Source organism: Leptopilina heterotoma, unplaced genomic scaffold (genome assembly GCF_015476425.1).
Source record: "Leptopilina heterotoma isolate Lh14 unplaced genomic scaffold, ASM1547642v1 Lhet_115, whole genome shotgun sequence".
NCBI lineage: Eukaryota > Metazoa > Arthropoda > Insecta > Hymenoptera > Figitidae > Leptopilina > Leptopilina heterotoma.
In genome coordinates, this window is record NW_025110834.1 from 717,999 (window position 1) to 741,102 (window position 23,104).

The 23,104-nt window shown below is 25.1% G+C and overlaps 1 protein-coding gene across 2 annotated transcripts in view; it reads left to right on the forward strand.

Moving 5' to 3' along the window:
- Positions 1-236: 236 nt before the first annotated feature.
- LOC122509388 overlaps positions 237-23,104 on the forward strand; it is a 127,945-nt gene continuing 105,077 nt past the window's right edge. For both annotated transcript variants that reach the window (XM_043623416.1, XM_043623426.1), the window contains exon 1: positions 237-1,588. The gene's annotated coding sequence lies outside the window, so the exon portion shown is untranslated. The remainder of the gene's footprint in view (positions 1,589-23,104) is intronic.

Genomic DNA, 23,104 nt, shown 5'->3' on the forward strand with positions numbered 1-23,104 from the left:
TATTGTGCAAGTTCAAAGAGTATATATAAGCTTGAAAGAAGAAAAAAAGTCTATAAAAAATGTTGACCCGCAATCCTTGAACGATCTTTAGGTGAAAAAAATCAATGGAATCTTCATACCATGGTTCTTGAAAAGACAACTCAGAGGTAAGGGGATACCAAGCAATCCCACGACTTTCTGAGACAGAAGGGATAAGAAACGCATGCACTTACAGCTACCAATCTCTGACTTTAGTCTTACAATCGCTTCCTCTCAAGCAGGTTGGCGAACTCGACTATCCAACCGTCACAATTCCAACGTGCGCGAGTGAAACATCCTTAATTATTTTGCTCCAAAATTATCATTGCCTTCTTTTTTTTTCGCAATCATGACCTTCAATACAATTATTATTTCCTATAATTACAAAGAAAGTTGGATTTTTAATTATTGAAAAAACAAAACATCTGCAATTTCTATTTCTATATGCGCAATATAACAGTTTTGAATGTTTGCAAAATGTAATTTTAGACAATTTTTTAATTTAATTTTCTATTATTGGACTATTGAAGTCACGTATAATTCAAAATAATTTTTATATTTATTCCATCTGATTCTTATCCTTCGTTTTCTCTTCCTCTTTCGGAATAATATTTACTATCAACTAAAGACAAAAGTGAGTGCAGTGCAGTTGAATCATAAAAAATAATAATTGTGCGTTTTTAAGTGTATTGATGAAAAAGGTGTTTCTGGAATAACATATTTTCATCAAAAGTTTGAAAACTTCATTGAAGGAGTTTTTATTATCTAAAGGAATTGCAACATTGTGATCAGCAAATAAAAGTTTTAATGACTCCTATTTGAAAACTTAGCCAAACTTTATTAGAAAGAAGAGATTTTTAAAGAAAATTTATTGTAATACGGCGCAGTGTCAGAAAGAATGTTTTCATCAAAACTTCCATAAAACAGTGAAAGTTAATCAGATTACCGATTTACTCATGAGATTTCAAGTTTCACTGTTGAACTTTGAGTATAATTCTCGATACTTTTCAAATAGATTATATAGAGAGCTTGTGAAATAATTTCAATGTAGTTTTGGAACACAGCAGAGCACTTTCGAAACTCAACACATTTCAAAACTCGGAATGTTTTCATAAGTTATATAAGAAGTTTATGCAAAATTTTTAATTCGAGACATCTTCAATATTCATATTGCTCACATATTGAATTTAGTTGTTTTAATTCTTCAAAAGAAGTTCAGCAATTAAACATCAAATGAACTGGATTTAAAATTTGGTTCAGTGACAGTTCATAACTGGGACGGTGTTTTTAATAAATAGCAATGCAGAATAGCCTGAATATTAAATCGAATTGATAATGAAAGAAAATCAGCTAAGGACATACTCGTGATACGAGTTTTTTTTGGGAAATAAAAAAGAAACTCGAAATGTTTCTTTTGTGCAAGAAACATGTACGGGTTAGCATTTAATTATTGTAATATATTGTCGACCTTGTGAGAAAGAGACGACAGAGGAGAATTGAATTGAGGTGGAAAAATTGAGGAAAGGCGGAAGAACGTTCGCTATTCTCGAAGACGCACGCTGGCACGCAGGTTAGTGAAAGTGATACGTTTTCAAGAAAAAATAGAAATTAAGCTTATATATTGTACCAAGAACGGAAAAGTCTAACATCTGTGTATGTGTATAAGACTTGGAGAAATTTTACGTACAATTACATAACATTAAGTGTCCCTGTATTGCCAATCTTATTGACCCATCATGAAATCAATGTGATCGTAATAATAATTCATGAAAAAATTCACAATATATCTCAAATATTTACTATAATAAGATATTGATTTAAATATTGATTTTAATTGTTCAATTAAAACTAGGTAGCTGACTTCTCACTCACTTTTATAAATAAAATTAGCAATTTTAAAAATAAAATATAAATTGGAATATATAGTTTTAATATTATTATAATTATATATATATAATAATCATATATTCTGACGTAGGGAATTCTGGGAAAAGTCAGGAATTTTTATTAAAAGTTCTGAAAAAAATTAAATTTTTAGAATTCATAAGAAAATTCTGAATTTTTGTGTCTTTTTTGTTTGATTCATAAACTATAAAATTACCACGAATTCTACTACAAAACCTTCAATTTTTTCAATTTCTGACAAAAATTTCTTTTTAAATAACTTAAATCTTGAACAACTATCATAAAATAAATAAATTATTTAATGAATAATTTTACTTAAATATTTCAGAATTAATTAATTTATTAAATTCAATTTTAATAGAGTAGCGCTTACAATTTTCATAAATAAATGAACTTCAAACGGTTTCAATTTAAATTTTAGAAAATTTTAATGTTGAATGAATTTAATTAGAAATTTTAATCAACTTAGGTTTTTGAAAAATTTTAATAATTCAAAATCTTCTAAAATTAGTTAAATTTGTCAATATATATTTAATTAATTATTAAAAATAATGGATTTATAGAAAAATTTTAGTTAAAAACACTAAAAAAAATTGAATTTTGAAGAAGTTACAAACGATTGAAGAAATTCAATTATTTCCAAAAGTAATAAAATTCTTATCACAAAATGCAATTATGTTCAAAATTTACAAGAGAATCTCGACATAATCCCAATTATTATCTTTATGAATAAAAAATTTCTTCTTCAAAATTCAATTAATTTCAAAACTTTTAATAAAACTCTTGTCAAAATTTGAATTATTTTTAAAAATTTTCCGCATTTCAATGATTTTCAATATCTACTATTTTAATAAAATTACTCTAAAGAATTCAATTATTTAAAAACAATTTTAATAAAATTGTACGCAAACATTTAATTATTTTCATAAATAATAAAAATTTCACAGGGATCCAAATATTTACAAATTTTAAGTTTCTTCTCAATAATTCAATTATTTTCAGAAATAATAAAACTCATTGCAGAATTTCAATTGTTTTTAATACAATTTAAATAGAAATCCTTGAAAAATGTAACTATTAAAAAAATTTCTATTAAAATTCCTCAAAAGAATTCAATTATTTAAAAATTTGTTAATAGAATCCATTATAAGAATAAAATTTTAAGAAACATTCAATTATTCAATAAATAATTTACTTTTGTATTTAAATAATTGAATTCTCGTAGAATATTCCAATAAAAATTGATTTAAAAAGAAATTTTAGTTTAAATTTTAGATAATAATAGAATATAAAAATAATTCTTAAGAAGTTATAGTAACAATATTCTTATAATATAAAATAATGATTTTAACACTCGATCCTCTTTAATTATTATAAAACTTGAAGAAATCATGTTTAAATTATTTTTAAACATTTTCTAAAATTATCCGAAGGAATTCAATAATATTAGTTAACAGTAAATTTTTCACAGGAATTCAATTATTTTGAAGACAATTTTAACAAAATTCTTCTCAAAAATTCACTTATTTTTTAAAATTTTCTAAAAATTCAATTATTTGTAGAAATAATACATTTTTTCGCAGGGATTCAATTATATAAAAAAGTTTTAATAAAATTCTATTCAAGAATTCAATTATTTTCAGAAATAATTAAATTGTCGATGTACTGAAAATCATTGAATTCTTGTAAAGCTTTTATAAAAAAATTTTTAAATAATTGAATTCATTTTAAGAATTTTAACAACAATTTTTCAAATAATTGAATTCTTTCGAGAAAATGTAATTAAAATTGTATTGAAAATAATATAATAGGTACTTGGCAAGATTTTTATTAAAATTCCTTAAAATAATTGAATTGTTTTTAAAATTTATTTCAACTTTCTTGAAAATAATGAAGATTTTTTATAATCATTTTTACTGAAAATGTTGAAAATCATTGATTCTTAGAAAATTAAATTCTTTTAAACAATATTGAATCCTCCGAAACATTTTATTATTTATGAAAATTGCAGAATTTTATGATTTATAAAAATATTTTAATTCTTGCGAAGAATTTCCTTATTTATGAAAATAATTGAATTTTAATTTACAAAATAATAAGAAATGGAATAACGCGTTCCGCGCGTATTATTTGCTAGTTATAGAATAAGATTCTTAATTCACAATCTATTGCAGTTTTACCTTTTACTTATTAATATTTAGAGCAATACTTTAAAAAAAGTTAAAGTTAAAGTTTAAGTTAAAGTTAAAAAGCTAGCTTCGGTGAAAATTGAAAAATAAGATGTAATTTCGAAAAAGAGGGCTACATAGAAATTAAAGTCTTTTAACTTTTGGGTCAAACCACGCGTCCACTGGGACTAAAATTTTTTAAGTTTTTCATAAAAGTAAAAACATTTATTAAAATCTACATTTGACAACGAACTAAAGAAACACTTTTAACTATTTTTCGACATTTAAAATTTTTATAACTTTCTTTTACAATAACAAATTATTGCATCATTTTAAAACAAATTAATATTCAAAATTATTTTGTTAGAAATTAATGGGTATGTTTTTGGTAGTTAATTAATATACATTCTTTTAAATAAACATCATTTAAAAAAAAATTTTCAAAAATTTTTGTATTTTTAATTATAACCGGAGATTTTGAATTTTCTGTTGCGTCGAGCACCGACCACCACAGTGGTTTAAAATTGAAGAACTGAGTTCAAAATAGCATAAAGCACGTAAATCTTAACCAATTTTTGCCTTCTTTTTTATAAAACACTCGTTATTAAATTCCTAAGAGATTCCTCGAGGCCGATTTTTGAAAAAAGCTTTAATTTTTTTTTTATTTATTTATAAACATTGAAAAAAAGCATTTTTTTCATAAAAAAAATAATAAAATTTTCTTTTCATAAAAGAGAACTCTCTTTTATAATATAATTTATTTACATTCATCACTTAAAGAAAAAAATTAATATAAAATAATCAAAAAAATGTTATTCATCAAGGTCAGTTGAAAAAAGTGGTTTATATTTGTTATAAACAATTTAGAGATTGAAAACTTTATTAAAAATTTTAAATTATATATGGGTTCAAAAATTGCTATATTTTATAGTTTAAAAGTTATGTTTAATAAAACAAAAGAATATTTTATAATACCTTTAATAAAATTAATACATTGAAAAGAACTATTTGTTAATTATTTTTTTTTAATTGTCTGTCAAGTTTTAATTTTTTTGAAAACAATCCCACATAGCACAATAGTATGAGGTAAGGTTATGTTGAGTACTAATCGTAAGGCTCATAAGGTTACACGATATTGCTGTGGTAGACCTGAGGTGAACTAAAAACTTCCGCCATGGAGGTAAGGTTACATGTTAGGGTGTGGTGACTATATATGATAAGGCCATGGTAACCTTACACGTTAAGGTTGAGGTAACGTTACATGTTAAGGTTGATGTAAGGTTACATGTTAAGGTTGAGGTAACGTTACATGTTAAGGTTGAGGTAAGGTTACATGTCAAGGCTGAGGTAAGGTAATTATTAAGTTGTAAGGTTGAGGTAAGGTTGTGATAAGTTTACCAGTTATAGAAAATATTGAAAAAATAATTAATAAATAAATATTCAATTAAAATGTTAAGTGTGTTGCTCTTCTCTATTTTGGAAACCTGACATGAAGCAGAAAATTTTGAAAACAAATTTGGGGGGACTGGGATTCGAACCCGGGATCGGCGCGCATAAACCTATCATTCTAACTAACTGAGCTAAGTAGAGAACTGGCAGAAGGAAAATTAATGTTGCCTTTAAGGAGTTAATCATCTTCTTGGTTCACCTTAAAGGCAACATTAATTTTCCTTCTGCCAGTTCTCTACTTAGCTCAGTTAGTTAGAATGATAGGTTTATGCGCGCCGATCCCGGGTTCGAATCCCAGTCCCCCCAAATTTGTTTTCAAAATTTTCTGCTTCATGTCAGGTTTCCAAAATAGAGAAGAGCAACAAACTTAACATTTTAATTGAATATTTATTTATTAATTATTTTTTCAATATTTTCCATAACTGGTAAACTTATCACAACCTTACCTTAACCTTACCTCAACCTTACAACTTAATAATTACCTTACCTCAGCCTTGACATGTAACCTTACCTCAACCTTAACATGTAACGTTACCTCAACCTTAACATGTAACCTTACCTCAACCTTAACATGTAACGTTACCTCAACCTTAACGTGTAAGGTTACCATGGCCTTATCATATATAGTCACCACACCCTAACATGTAACCTCACCTCCATGGCGGAAGTTTTTAGTTCACCTTAGGTCTACCACAGCAATATCGTGTAACCTTATGTGCCTTACGATTAGTATTCAACATAACCTTACCTCATACTATTGTGCTATGTGGGATAACAAAATTAGACATTTACTTACTTTTAGGTTGTTTTCTTAATTTTCTTAATGAATTTCTATATTTATAAGTATTAAGGTTTCTTCAATAAATTGATTCCATAAAAAAAAGATCTGTATAGTAGGTAATGATTAAGAAAATGACGCGTTTGTTAATTAGTTTCATTAAATAAATAAAAAATTAACTTTTTTAAAACATTAATACATAAATTTGTACAAAATATAGTCATACTAGATTCAAAAAAGCACGAATATTTTCTTGAAAAAGTTTAGACATTAACATTCACATTTCATTTTTATCATTTATTATATAATTAAGATTGTTTAAAATAATCGATTACACTGGGTTACAAAAAAATGGTCATATCGTGTTTATTCAAAGTTTCCTGTGTTTATTGAAAGTTTAGGTGTCACTGAATAAGAATATACCAGTAAAACATTTTTTCATTCGGTCATTCCCTTAAAAAACGAGTTTAAAGTGTCAAAAAACAGTATTTTTAGCACTTTTTGAGGCAGCGTAACAAGAAAACGCAACATGATAAAAATCTCTACAAAAGCTTAAATAAGAGCTTAAACCTTCAACTTTAAGGCTCAGAACTGAAAAGTACTTAAATAATCAATGAAAACCTCCTTAATTAAGCAGTCGCTACCTGAAATTGTCAAAAAAGCTAGAACAGGAAGCAATTGGTAAAAATCGATTTCCCTAACCGGATTCGGTTGCAACTTGTTACTTGAGGTTTTTTGAGGTTTCTAATAACGAATTGGAACTTGGATTTAAAAATTTTAAAATGGCGGATTTAATTTTTTAAAATTATCAACCCAAATTTTGAAAAATTGAGTGAATTCATTATTTTTAGTCCGCCATTTTAAAATTTTTAAATCCAAGTTCCAATTCGTCATTAGAAACCTCAAAAAACCTAAAGTAACAATTTTCAACCGAATCCGGTTAGGGAAATCGATTTTTACCAAGTGGTACCTAACCAAGCTTTCTTGATAATTTCAGATAGTGACTGCAGGTTTTCAGTGCTTATTTAAGTACTTTTCAGTTCTGAGCCTTAAAGTTGAAGGTTTAAGCTCTTATTTAAGCTTTTGTAGAGATTTTTATCATGTTGCGTTTTCTTGTTACGCTGCCTCAAAAAGTGCTAAAAATACGGTTTTTTGAAACTTTAAACTCTTTTTTTAAGGGAATGACCGAATGAAAAAAAGTTTTTCTGGTATATTCTTATTCTGTGACACCTGAACTTTCAATAAACACAGTAAATTTTAAATAAACACGACATGACCATTTTTTTGTAACCCAGTGTTATTTAGTTGTTACATTTTTATACTATATACTTTTAAATGTAATTCGATTATGTTCAAATGATTTTGGGTAAGAAGGGATTACTTTCTTGTAAAAATTAACAATATGAGGTATTTGTTAATTAAAATTGTTTAAATAATTTAAAGATTTTATTTCATTATTTCTATTTCAGAATGAATACGTCTTAAGATTTTATTTGTCAATTTCATAAAATAATAAGGAATTGCCTCAAAATGCAAGTAAATTAATTTTTTGTTTATTAAAAATATTTAAATAATTAATTAACAAATCATTTTTTTCAATAACTTATATAAAGGTATCATAAAATATTTTTTTGTTTCATAAACATAATTTTTAAACTATAAAAATATAGTTATTTTTGAACAATCAAGTTTTCAGCCTCTTAATATTGTTAATAACAAATATAAACAATATTTTTTTCAACTGACCTTGATGAATAATGTTTCTTTGATTATTTAAAATTATTTTTTTCAAGCGATGAATGTAAATATATTATGAAGGATGGTTTTTATGAAAAAAATGCTGTTTTTCAATGTTTATATAAAAAAAATGTTTACGTTATACGTTTGATCTTCTTCAAATTCACAAATAAAATGTTTCACAGACGCAAACTTTGCTAGTAATTAATAAAATGTATTAGGTAATTATAAAATGTTAAAGGTTTAGATACTTTCTTTGATTTTGTATTAAAAGTTTTCAGAATTATTTTTAGTTTGTCGAGGCAGCGCAAAGAAGTAATCATTGGAGATCGTGTGATATAATTATATACAAACAAAAAATGGTTAATTTTTCATCAAACAATGTATAATTTTTTCAGGTAATAGGTATTAATAATATAGGAACTGAACAGTTGCGCTAGAATCAATTTCATCAAGTTATTATCTAGATAAACTTTCTAAATTCTAATCAACAATTCTGTGGAATAACTTTAGAAATTAGTTCTTTTATGTATATACACGGAAAAAATTTTGGTGCACCAGTCGTTCCTACTAGTGCACGAGCTATACCAAACCGCAGGACGAATGTTGTCCTAGCGCTTAGTATAGCAGACGTACCGTTTTGTGACAGCAGGCGCACCCTTTTGGTGAGCCCTCTGCATTATTTAATAGAGCAGACGATATACTACACCTATACGGATAACATACGTCCCATTTTCGTGCATCTGACGCGCCAAAACGAGGTAACAGTGCGCCGAACTACTGGTACAACAGCTGTACTATAGGCAGCGCAAATGATGCACCAAAATTTTTTCCGTGTATATTAATATATTCTAAAACTTTTGTTAAATTTAATATGAAAAGCATACAAATTTTATGAATTTTCCTGGCAACATAATCAACATAATTTCTTGCTTCCTCATTAAAAACTTTTGAAAAAATCTAAAATTTGAATTATTTTCTTAAATTAAAAAATTATGATTAATTTTATAAATTCAAGGAAACTCTCTAATTCCAAATCAGTTAAAATTATAAATGTTTTATATTTAATTCATCAATTTTAGATAATAATCAATAAAATAAAAATTTTAGAGAGAAATGTGACGCTAGAAGTGTCTGTAAATGTGTATAAGTAAAATGTGTATATAGGTCAGCCGATTCATTTGGATGCAAGTAATTCAATTCTGTAAAGTATTTATTAATATTTCTAATAAAATAAAAGTTATTTAAAAAAAGGAGGGATTTAATATTTTTAAAAATTAAAAGCAGTGATTTAATATTTATAAATTTAAGTAGAATATGAAATTTATATTATATTGATTTATTTTTAAAAAAGTAGAAATTAAAAACAGATTTAAAATATAAATTTAAGTAAAATTTGAACTTTATATATGTTAATTTATTCGCTATAATACAAGAAATACGATTTTTTAATGAACGAAATAAAATTTACGGGATAAAAAGATTTTTTTGATAAATGTATTTTTGAAAAAAAGATTAAAAGAATATTGAGTAGATGTTGTAGCTTTAAGGAAATCCTTGTTTAAAATTTTGGAATTTGGATATTGATGACAACAATACACATAGTTGAAAATTTTCTTAAAACTTCAAATATCTGAATTTTTTTATAAAAATAGGTCCTCAACTATTTTTAGAAAATCAAAATTCATCACAATTACCTTACTTAATAAAATTAATTAATTAATAAAAATTTAATTTAGAAAATAGAATTTGGTTATATCCACATTTCAACAACTATATCACTTTTGATTTTTTTATCTGAAATAATATATTTTTAATCATATTCCTATATGATAATAGTCATCCATACATCTCTATTCGTCCCACACTGTACCGGACGCACTTTTACTTAATTCACTCGACGTATTACTATCACCACCTTTTCACAATATCCATCATTCCTAAGTCGTCCCTATCACCTTCACTCTCCATTTCTATGATATTAATGTTTTCTACTTTTTTTCTATATTAAATCGCTCCACCTTTATACATTCAGGCGTCACGTATTCATAATGTTACAAATCTTAATAATCTACTCTCCATATACCTCTTAATCTAAACTAAAAACCCGTTTTCCTTTTAGACTTTTAACCATTCACGCATTAAAATCTTTCTAATTATGTTATTTTAAATATCACAGTTTAAACAAATAAACAAATGATTAATATAAAATTAAAATTAAAAAAAAAGATCACAGTTTTCTTTACGCTTAAATATCCTTGCCGAAAAATCATCATTTCCTATATAATTCTAAGTATGAAAAAACGCATTTTGCATACTTGAAAGTTTAAAAGAATTCTTCAAATGTTTGTGCGCATACGTCACAAATTCTTTTTATCGAATTATCTCTTAAAGGTTTTAATTAATTTTATTCTTTTGATTCTTCGGTTGGTTCGGTATACGCACGGTTAACAACTATCTAAATAAAAATTAATAATCGGATTCTTCTGAAACATTCTAGAAAAAAAAATATTTGCACATATATTATAAACATGTTCCTAGTTCCTAAATATTAATTAGGTTTGTTTATTTTGTTGTTAAAATTATAATTTTATTTTTAAAATTTTTTCCTGTAACATTGATACTTTATCAGGGCTCGAACTAGGTCCGTAAATCCTGTAATGGTCCGAAAAATTGCCTTAAGTCCGTAAAAGTCAATTTTTTCGCAAAAACTCAACTATATGTTTAAAAATTAAAAAAAATTCTTGTCAAAATTTCAATTATCTTCAGAAATAATAAAATTCTTCTCTGAAATTCAATTATATATAAAAATATATATAATAATATAATATATTATATTTTATATTATTCTTATAATATAAAATGATGATTTTATCAAACTCGGACTGGTTATATTTTTGTCAGAAATTGGTCCGTAAAGTCCGTATTTTTAAATACTTTCACTGGTTCGAGCCCTGCTTTATAAAATAAAAATTAGTTGATTAATTACTTTTTACTTCGAAAATTTTAACCGATTTGAAAGCAAAAAGTGAGACACTAATTTAAATCAGTTAAAATTTTAACTAATTAAAATTTAGAAAGTAGTAAAAAGTATCAATGAACTCAAAATTTCAAAAAACATTTAATGAATTAATAATGACTTATACCTTCTAAACTGATAAATATATATGTTATACTGTAATTTTGATAATTGAAGTACTTAAAATCAATAAAAAGAAGTAACTATATATTCGACTGGTAGTTAACTCTAATTAATTAATTATTTAATATATATAATAATCGTCGTGATTCCAGATTTCCGGATCTCTGTCCAAACTTGAAGTTAGTTATAGTTATTCTTTTGTTTTTTATACGTTTTGATAAAAAATAGAAATATACATATACATATACATACATTATAATAATCGTAAGTTTCCTTTCCGTTAGCAAATTATCTGCATTCATTTGTTTGTTTTGAAAATTTAATTTTGTGGGTTAAGTATTGGCATTTTTTATATATTTTTTAATGTCAAACTTTTTAATGTGAAAAATACTTTACTTATTAAATTGTCTCGACTCTTTGGTAAAAAATCTAAAATTATCGAAAATTATCAAAAATTCAAAAATCCGAATTTCTTAAAATTTAACATTCTTTCCTCTCTTTTATGGGATTTAGCTTCATTATTTTTGTGCTTTTAAAAAAAACTTTACTTATTAAATTGTCTCGACTCTTTGGTAAAAAATCTAAAATTATCAAAAATTCAAAAATTTTCAAAAATCCGTTTTTCTTAAAATTCAACATTTTTTCTTCTTTTTTATGGGATTTAACTTCATTATTTTTGTGCTTTTGGAAAATACTTTACTTATTTAATAGTCTCGACTCTTTAATAAAAAATCTAAAATTATCAAAAATTCGAAAAAATTCAAAAATTTGATTTTCTTAAAATTCAACATTTTTTCTTCTCTTTTATGGGATTTAGCTTCATTATTTTTGTGCTTTTGGAAAATACTTTACATATTAAATTGTCTCGACTCTTTGGTAAAAAATCTAAAATTATCAAAAATTCGAAAAAATTCAAAAATCCGATTTTCTTAAAATTCAACATTTTTTCTTCTCTTTTATGGGATTTAGCTTCATTATTTTTGTGCTTTTGGAAAATACTTTACATATTTAATAGTCTCGACTCTTTGGTAAAAAATCTAAAATTATCAAAAATTCGAAAAAATTCAAAAATTTGATTTTCTTAAAATTCAACATTTTTTCTTCTCTTTTATAGGATTTAGCTTCATTATTTTTGTGCTTTTGGAAAATACTTTACATATTAAATTGTCTCGACTCTTTGGTAAAAAATATAAAATTATCAAAAATTCGAAAAATTTCAAAAATCCGTTTTTCTTAAAATTCAACATTTTTTCTTCTTTTTTATGGGATTTAGCTTCATTATTTTTGTGCCTTTGGAAAATACTTTACATATTAAATTGTCTCGACTCTTTGGTAACAAATCTAAAATTATCGAAAATTATCAAAAATTAAAAAATCCGATTTTCTTAAAATTCAACATTTTTTCTTCTCTTTTACGGGATTTAGCTTCATTATTTTTGTGCTTTTGGAAAATACTTTACTTATTAAATTGTCTCGACTCTTTGGTAAAAAATCTAAAATTATCAAAAATTCGAAAAAATTCAAAAATCCGATTTTCTTAAAATTCAACATTTTTTCTTCTCTTTTATGGGATTTAGCTTCATTATTTTTGTGCTTTTGGAAAATACTTTACATATTTAATAGTCTCGACTCTTTGGTAAAAAATCTAAAATTATCAAAAATTCGAAAAAATTCAAAAATTTGATTTTCTTAAAATTCAACATTTTTTCTTCTCTTTTATAGGATTTAGCTTTATTATTTTTGTGCTTTTGGAAAATACTTTACATATTAAATTGTCTCGACTCTTTGGTAAAAAATATAAAATTATCAAAAATTCGAAAAATTTCAAAAATCCGTTTTTCTTAAAATTCAACATTTTTTTTCTTTTTTATGGGATTTAGCTTCATTATTTTTGTGCCTTTGGAAAATACTTTACATATTAAATTGTCTCGACTCTTTGGTAACAAATCTAAAATTATCGAAAATTATCAAAAATTAAAAAATCCGATTTTCTTAAAATTCAACATTTTTTCTTCTCTTTTACGGGATTTAGCTTCATTATTTTTGTGCTTTTGGAAAATACTTTACATATTAAATTGTCTCGACTCTTTGGTAAAAAATCTAAAATTATCAAAAATTCGAAAAAATTCAAAAATCCGATTTTCTTAAAATTCAACATTTATTCCTCTCTTTTATGGGATTTAGCTTCATTATTTTTGTGCTTTTGGAAAATACTTTACTTATTAAAATGTCTCGACTCTTTGGTAAAAAATCTAAAATTATCAAAAATTCGAAAAAATTCAAAAATCCGATTTTCTTAAAATTCAACATTTTTTCTTCTCTTTTATGGGATTAAGCCTCATTATTTTTGTGCTTTTGGAAAATACTTTACATATTAAATTGTCTCGACTCTTTGGTAAAAAATCTAAAATTATCAAAAATTCGAAAAAATTCAAAAATCCGATTTTCTTAAAATTCAACATTTTTTCTTCTCTTTTATGGGATTTAGCTTCATTTTTTTTGTGCTTTTGGAAAATACTTTACTTATTAAATTGTCTCGACTCTTTGGAAAAAAATAAAAAATTATTAAAAATTATCAAAAATCCGAAAAATTTAATTTCTTAAAATTCAACATTTTTTTTTCTCTTTTATACCATTTAGCTTTATTATTATTTGAATTTTTATTCAAGAAAAAAAATGGAAAACTGAAAAAATTTAGAATTTTTTAAAAATTACAGGCCTTTTCCATGATTTCCCTGATTTCCAGAAGCCTTTTAAAAATTCCATACCATTTCCATGATTTCCATGATTTCCAGATTTTGTAGGAACCCTGCTTTTGTCTGACTTTCTTCTAAATTATCGAATTCAGTGATTTCTGGGGTGAATTTGGTTAAGTTGTAAAATGATTAATTTCCATTTGAATTCGTTTTTTTGAATGTAGAAAATCTGATGTTAATTTAATTCTTTTTTCGTTATGCACGGCAAAAAATATTTAGCTGGATGAACTACAGATTTCACTTTGGTAGCGAAATTATTTAGTGCTTCAATTAATACTTTCGTTATTCTAGAGAAACTTATCGCTATTTCAAGTAAAACTTTTTTCAGTGTGTAATAATTATTATTTCTTTAAAAAGTATTTAATTTAAAATGGCTTTATAAAATAAGCAATGCAAAAGATGACCCAGATACTAATTGTAATTGTTCTAGCCATAGTTTAAGTCTAGTAATGTAAATTCTATTTAAATTGAGACCATTGAGTGAAATGTTTTGAATTTTAGTTAGTTAAATCTCTTTGTTAGGTTATAATAATTATTTCTTTAAAATTTTTTAAATTGTTTAAAATAAGCAGCCCCATACAACATTCCCGCGCGCTTGCGCGCGGATAGTTTGGCTAGTTATATATATATATATATATATATGGAATACTAGTGTTTATTCAACTTTTATAAAGATTAATTCCTTTATTATTAGAATTTTAAGAGTTGTTTTAAATTTCATAATTTAAAGTTTCATTATTAGCAATTAATCTTGTATACTTAACAGTATCTGATTTATCATTACAGATGTCATTAAAGTCCTTTAAAGCAGTCAAATCACGTTCAATAAATAAATCTTTCTTTATCTAACATCAAAACTTTTTTTACTTTATAATATTATAAAAACTTCTACATTATAGTATTTTGGAAACTCACATTAATCTCGAATTTAATAATTTTAGACATTAAATTTAAAAATATAAAAACAAATTACTTTTATACACTATAGACACAAGGTGAAAAAAGATGTTGGTTCAAAAACATTCTCAAAATATTTGCACAGAAAACAACAACTTTAATTATGAAATACAAAAACTTATATTGACATGAAAAATTATTTTAACAGATTATTTAATTATTAATATTGAAATAATATACAATAGCCTTCATCCAATGATTTAATGTTGTTATGACATTTTCACGCCCCAGAAGAAAGATATATATTTGACTCAGAGCCAACTAGATTTTTTGTTTGTTTCAAATAAATTTTATTTGGTTAAAAATTCAAATAAAAGTTTTATTTAGGTCGAATAAAATTTTTATTTAATTCAAATTACATTTAGATTAAATGAAAAATTTTTTTTATGCACATTGTCTTTAGTGAAGTAACATGTCAGTTAGTTTCTTATTTTTATCATTTATTCTCTTTACCCTACTAAATTTTTACCATCTACCAAAGTAATTTTTGCTCTGTACCCCTTAAAATATTATCACCCCTTTCGTCTGTGAAAAAGAGTAGAAAAAAAGAGAGAGAATATTTATCTGGGTGATGTAATTATGCCAAGTTTTCAAGGTATGCAAAATGGGCTCCTAATTATACTTCACCGTTTAAGGTGCATCGCATCGTTTCAACTATGCGATGCGTCATGAAATTAATAGTTTTCCGCACCCTAATCCATTGTAATTTTCTCAGTAGTACAAGTTGACTTATTAGTCACAACCACCTGTTGAGAAACGCGAAATGTCCCTAAAATTATGAACTTTAAAGTCAACTACGATATTTTTGATATTTCCTTAAATTTTCATTTATTACAAAATCATTCCTTTTGAAATTGATAAAATTTATTTCTAATGAAATAAATGTTTAGTTTACATTATTTTTGCTTCCATTTTTTTATTATTAGATTATTTTTATTATTAGTATTGTGTTGATGATATTTTTCGATTGTAATTTTTTAACACATTTCGATGTAATTTGACCTCAGAAGTTAAAAAAAACAATTTTTAAATAATATACGTATAATAGCCTCAAAATATCCAGAGTAATAGGGCTACTTTTTTTTAAATTATATATTCCACAGGTGGATATAAAATTTTCTCCGATTTTGTAAAGATTTTTCAGATGCATCTTTTGACCTACTAAATTAACATTCTTCGGTTAAGTAACTTTTTAAAAAATCACGAATTGGTATTGGTGTTTAAAAATTGTAACTTTTCAGAATTTTTAGTTAAAAAATCTTGTGTGATTGTTAAACTCTTATTATCAGCTTATGAAATAGTTAAATATAACTCACCCAACTTTGAAAATTTTTTGACCTACTTACAACTATTAAATACTTTTTTTTTACTTTATGCTACTATTTGAGTACTTTTTTATAGATTTCAGCCACTGAAAGCTACTACTACTGTTCTTTTTTTTGACAATTTTCACTACTTTAAATTCGCTATTATTAATATTCACTATTATTCTAAAAAATTATAATCAAATTCTTTAAAACGATTTAATTATTTTCTAAAAATATTCAAAATTCAATTATTTTCAATATCTAGTATTTTCATAAAATTTCGCAAAAGAATTCAATTATTAAAAATAAAGATTTCACAGAAATCCAATTCTTTTTAATCATTTTAATAAATTTTTTTTTAAATAATTCAATTATTCTTTTAGATTTTAATAAAATTCTTCCCAAGAATTCAATTATTTACATAAATAATTTTTAGAAAAAATTCAATTATATCGATAAATAACAAAGTTTTATTCCCTAAAATTCAATTATTTTCATAAATAACAATATTCATCACAAGAATTCAATTATTTTTAATAGTACCTAATAAATTTCTTCTTGGAAATACAATTATTTAAAAAAATTTTATTAAAGTTTTACGCAAGAATTTGAATTCTTTGTAAAACATAATTATTATTAAACACTTTTCGCAATTCAATGATTTTCAATATATACTATTTTCATAGAATTTCCAAACAGAATTCAATTATTTAAAAAAAATTTTGTAAAAATCTTCGTAAGTATTCAATTCTTTTCACGAATAATAAAAATTTCTCAGGAATTCAATTATTTAAATTAGAATTCGCATAAAATTATAGTCGAAAGAAATCAATTATTATTTATAATAAATTTTTATAAAATTCGTCGCAAGAATTCAATTATTTCCACTAATAATAACATTAAGCAAGAATTCAATTATTTTCATAAATAATATAAAACTCATTGAAGAATTTCAATTATTTTTAATACTATTTTCAATTTTTTTAATAGAAAAATTCAATTATATTTTCAAAAATAAATTTTTCCACAAGAATTTAATTATTTAAAATAAAATTTTCACACTTTAAAAGAATTCAATTATATCGATAAATAACAAAATTATTCCCTAAAATGCAATTATTTTGAGGCATTTTAATAAAATTCTTTGCCAAATTCAATTATTTTCATAAATAACAATATTCATACAAGAATTCAATTATTTTTAATAAATTTCTTCTTGGAAATTCAATTATTTTAAAAATTCTAATAAAATCGTTCACAAGAATTCAATTATTTTCATAAATAATAAAATGCTTTTTAGAAATTCGATTGTTTTCAAAAAAATTTAATAAAATGCACACTTTCATGAATAATAAAATTCGTTGCAGAAATTTAGTTTATTAGCAGGATATGAAAGAAGTAAATATTTTTGATGAAAATTAGGAAGAAGTCAGGAAAATAAAATATAGAATGGAAATTTTGTCAGTTTTGTTAACTGTCTAAAACGAGTTATTTTGGTCGTCAAGTTTAATTTTTTGATAACTTCTTTTTTACTACTTTTTTTTAGTTTGAAAGCTACTTTTTGCTACCTATTATTCTTCAAATAATTAACGAGTGTGCGAAGTCTGCCTACTTATAAAAAGTTTTTTTTATTAAAAAGGGTGTCTACTATAACCGGGAAATTTTACAAAATTTGTCACTTTTGAGGAAATTATTATTAAGTTCTATGTGGTGCCATATTAAAAATTTATAAAATAAATTATGTTTATAAAATGTATATTTATAAAATCAAAATATATAAATTCATACCTTATCTGATATGCCAATTTAAAATTAAAGAACGAACTATATGTCACACGCTGCGTGCACGTTTTTTATGAGACTTTTATTTTGTAAATGAGAATAGGTATTATAAAATTTATTTTTTAATAATTATTATATATTTTTTCTTTGACAATATAAAGGATACTTATAACGTGTACTAGAAATGAATTCAATTTCGAATTTTAGGTCAGTATATTAAATCAGAAATATATGAATTTCTGTGTTTCGAGTTTCATCTCATTTCTCAACAGGTGGTTAAAACTAATAAGTTATCATGTGTAGTTGCAAGCGTAATCTTGGAGCAAGATTCAAGCGATAATTGAAAATCTCAGGTAGAAATATTAATAATGAAAACATAATTATTTCTTCTGAAGATTTTTGTCTATCGCTTGAATCTTGCTCCAAGATCACGCTTGAATGCATCACTAATTAGTAGAAAGCCTGTTCCGAATGTCAGAACAAATCTTATACAGACCCGCGACATTCGGCATTCATCCAATAGTATGGTGAAAAACCAAATACTGAATTCGGAATAAGAAATCTAGTACCATGCCAGTAATTATTTGACATTTGTATTGATATATAAAATTTATAGTTTTATGATCTAAGAGTTGTGAGACTTTCTGTTATATTTTAATTATGCCACATTAATATCTTCTGCATTTAAATTCTTGCCTTACATAATTTGAAGAAATAGCTTATTATTTTCCTATGTTATAAAGATACTCAGTTTATTTTATTTATTATTCAATTATTTTTTGCTGAATTTGATAAATTGATGCAAAAATAATTTTAACGGTTTCAAAATGATACGAGATAAAAGATTCAATGTAAATTAATAATAATGAACATATACATATATGTAAATGGTTTTTCTTGTTTTATGTAAACTCGTTGGAGTCGAAAAATTCGAAGATTTTGGAAAGCCTTTGGATCAAAATCAATTACAGATTTTTATTGGTTTAAGATAAGATCCGTTCACCATTGAAATAATTAAATTATCAAAATTAATTCTCTTTCTAATTTGAATCACTCTTTCTTTTTAATTTATTTATTCTATATTATTTCTTACTAGCAACAATTCGCGCGCGGCTGACTTCTCACTCAGTTTTTTTAATAAAATTAGCAATTTTGAACATAATAAAATGTAAAAAATTTTAATTATAATTTTTTTTATAAAAATATAATATGAATTGGAATATATAGTTTTAATATTATTATAATTATAATAATCATATATTCCGACGTAGGGAATTCTGGGAAAAGTCAGGAATTTTTATTAAAAGTTCTGAAAAAAATTAAATTTTTAGAATTCATAAGAAAATTCTGAATTTTTGTGTCTTTTTTGTTTGATTCATAAACTATAAAATTATCACGAATTCTAATACAGAACCTTCAGCTTTTTCAATTTTTGACAAAAATTTCCTTTTAAATAACTTGAATCTTGAACAACTATCATAAAATAAATAAAATTATTTAATGAATAATTTTACTTAAATATTTCAAAATTAATTCAATTTTAAAAGAGTTGCGTTTACAATTTTTATAAGTAAATGAACTTCAAACGGTTTCAATTTGAAATTTTATAAAATTTCAATGTAGAGTGAATTTAATTAGAAATTTTAATGAACTTAGATTTTTGAAAAATTTTAATAATTCAAAATCCTCTAAAATTAGTTAAATTTGTCAATATATAATATTTAATTAATTATTAAAAATAATGGATTTATAGAAGAATTTTAGTTAAAAACACTAAAAAAATTAAATTTTGAAGAAGTTACAAATGATTGCAGAAATTCAATTATTTACAAAAGTAATAAAATTCTTATCACAAAATGCAATTATGTTTAAAATTTACAAGAGAATCTCGACATAATCCCAATTATTATCTTTATGAGTAAAAAAATCTGTCCGCGCAAGCGCGGACACATTCTCATCCGCGCTTCGCGCGGGGGCTCACTTCGCTCGCAAGTTTCAGCGCGCCTCGGGGCGCGCGAATATTGATCGTCGCGCTTCGCGCTCCGGCGATTATTCCACACGTCGCGCTTCGCGCTCCGTGTGTTGTTACGCGCTTCGCGCGCAAATGGCTCGCTTCGCTTGCGGCGGTCTGCAATTGTTGTGCATTATTTGTGTTCTTGTTCTTGTTTCCTATTATATGTTTCGTAAAACATTTTTTTTCTTAAAGTTACTACGACTTTAAGGATTACATTCTCATCACATGTTTTTGTTTGCTGATGATTGCGAGATAAAGTGGATTTAAATGTATATTTTTGGTCTTGATGATTTAAATTGTGAAGTTATTTTTAATTATACTAACTCTTAGTAGAAATATTATTTGCAGAAGCAGATAAAATATTCTTAAAGTATTAGTATCAAGGTTTTTGTGTAGTGTAGACCGGAGCGTAATGGCTAACTTTTCACTCTTTGTTGATTTACACGGACATTTTTGTTTTAATTAAGTGTTTATCTCCTAGAAAAGTTACTCTAGTACCTCAGCTTTCTTTTAAAAAGTCGAACGTCCCTATATTACGCTTACTTTTTTTCTACAATGAACGTACACTTCGTCGGTATCGTAGGTATTGCTCTTTCCCGTGTAGAAATTTGTCGTGGCCTTCCTAGAAATAGACTACAGCTAGATAGCATTTGTCGTGGAAAATTATTCTGAATAAACTGTCCTGGCCCCGAAATGTTAATGTACAGTTTTCCCCTTTATTTTCTTCGCTATGAAGACAGTCTAGAATCTGGCTAAAATTTGTCTAGGATACTGAATTGAAAATTCAGTACAAGTTTGTATAGCAGGTTGTCTAAGAATTAGCTGGGCACTGTCTAGGACGCTGACTTAAGAATTTAGTACAAGTTCGTGGAGAAGGTGGCTCTGAGAGTCTACTAAGCTAGCAGACGAAATCAGTTCTTGACGTAGTGCTTGATGAAAAGAAACCAAGAGTCTACACTTGTAACTTATCTTGTTGTGAAGATAAAATCAAATTTATAAATCTAGTGAAAAGTTTTCAGTTTTCCATTTTTGAACAGGGACAGTGTAGAAGTTTAAATATATTACAGCGAAAAAAAGATTTATTAGAAAAAGGACATGTGATGTCATCATTAATAGTCTAGATTGTTTTTCATATTATAATGTTCATAATAAGTAATAAAACTTTGGTAATTTTAAGTAAATTTTTTGTGATTGCAACAATATAATATACAATTAATTTTATTATCGGTATACAAGTACGAATCTTTATAGTGAATGTGTTTGTGTTTTAAAGAAAAAATCCAATGTAGCAAAATATGTTACAATTAATTTCAAAAATAATTGTAAGAGGAATTGTGATAATAACAAATACTTTTGTATTACTGTTTTGTTTGTTTAAAAGTTAAACAAACAAAAGAGTAAAGTTGAAAAATATTGTTCTATTATTTATAAACCTAACAATTATTCCCAGTATGTAGAAACTGCTTATTTTAATATCCAGGAACTGGCTAGGAATGATTTATTTTACTAGACAAGGACTAGACAAAATAACTGTACAAAATCTTGACGTTGCTAGTGTTACATCCCTCGTTCAAGCCTGTCCATTTTTAGGGTTCCGTACACCTACGGTGTATCGGCGGAACCCTATTGGTGAGACTCTGTTGTCCGTAGCCAAATCGTGTCCCCCCCCTAGCGGCTAAACTATTTGACCTAAAGAGCTCAAATTTGGTACAGATATGTATTTTCACACGTAGATTACAGGAAAAATATAGAGAATGTGTTTGGAGATGATGGTCATAGCGTTGTCAAGGAAATAACAAGATTTTTGGCCAAAAATGCATAAAAAGTGACCATTCCCCCCCCTTAACTTCTAAACTATTCGACATGGAGAGCTGAAATTTTGCATGCTGGTGTATTTTTACTCGAATATTACAGGAAAAATATAGAGAACTTGATATGTAATGATGGCCATAGCGTTGTCAAGGAAAAACTAAAAAATTTAAAAAAAAAAATTTTTTTCCCCTAACTTTTACATTATTTGACCTAATGAGCTGAAAATTGGTATCCTAGTGTATTATTACAGTCTGACGACAAAAAATTTATTTAAGAAACTTTTTGAAGAAAAATAAAAAAAAAAATTTTTTTAATTTTTTTTTTCAAAAAAAAAAAATTTTTTTTAATTTTTTTTAGTTTAAACACGTGGCATTAAATATTTTAAGGAAGAGAGTTAAATTTTAAGAGAATAAATGAGAGGTTGTTTTCTGACTTTAATTTCTTAACTAAAAATAAAAAAAAATTGGACAAGTGCGAGTTGTACTCGCACTGCAATGGCGGGTTCCGCACACAAATATTAAAACAATACTTGTAACATTGATCGGTAATTGGTAGAATTAAAATAAACAATTATAAAAATATATTAAAATCATTTGATAAAAAAAAATAACTAAAAAAAATTAAAGTATTGTATATATCTAATATTGTAAACAATAATAAGCAGAGGAACAAAATTTTCAAAATTTATTATAGTTCCTCTGCTTATTATTGTTTACAATATTAGATATACAATACTTTAACTTTTTTTAGTTATTTTTTTTTATCAAATGATTTTAATATATTTTTATAATTGTTTATTTTAATTCTACCAATTACCGATCAATGTTACAAGTATTGTTTTAATATTTGTGTGCGGAACCCGCCATTGCAGTGCGAGTACAACTCGCACTTGTCCAATTTTTTTCCCATCTAGTTGCTAGATTGAATCTAGCGCAACTGGACAGTTTCTCATACACTTCCACGGTAAATTTCTACACGGGTTATACATAGCGTGTTGCATTAGCCAACACGCCCTAGGGGTACTTAGGAAATATTTTGTAATTTTTATCAATACAGTAAGTGTGAATCAAAAATCTAAAATTGACCCTCAAAAAATGTTTCAAGCTTAAAACGCGATTTTAGTTTCTTTTTTAAAGTTATTTTAAAAAAATTAGAATGAAAAAATGAAAATTTTGAAAAGTTACTTTCATATGTGAAATACAGATTTTCTACTATATTTCTTACAATAGTTATTGAATAATAAATAATCAACCTTTGTAGAAACTTGCAGTACATCAAG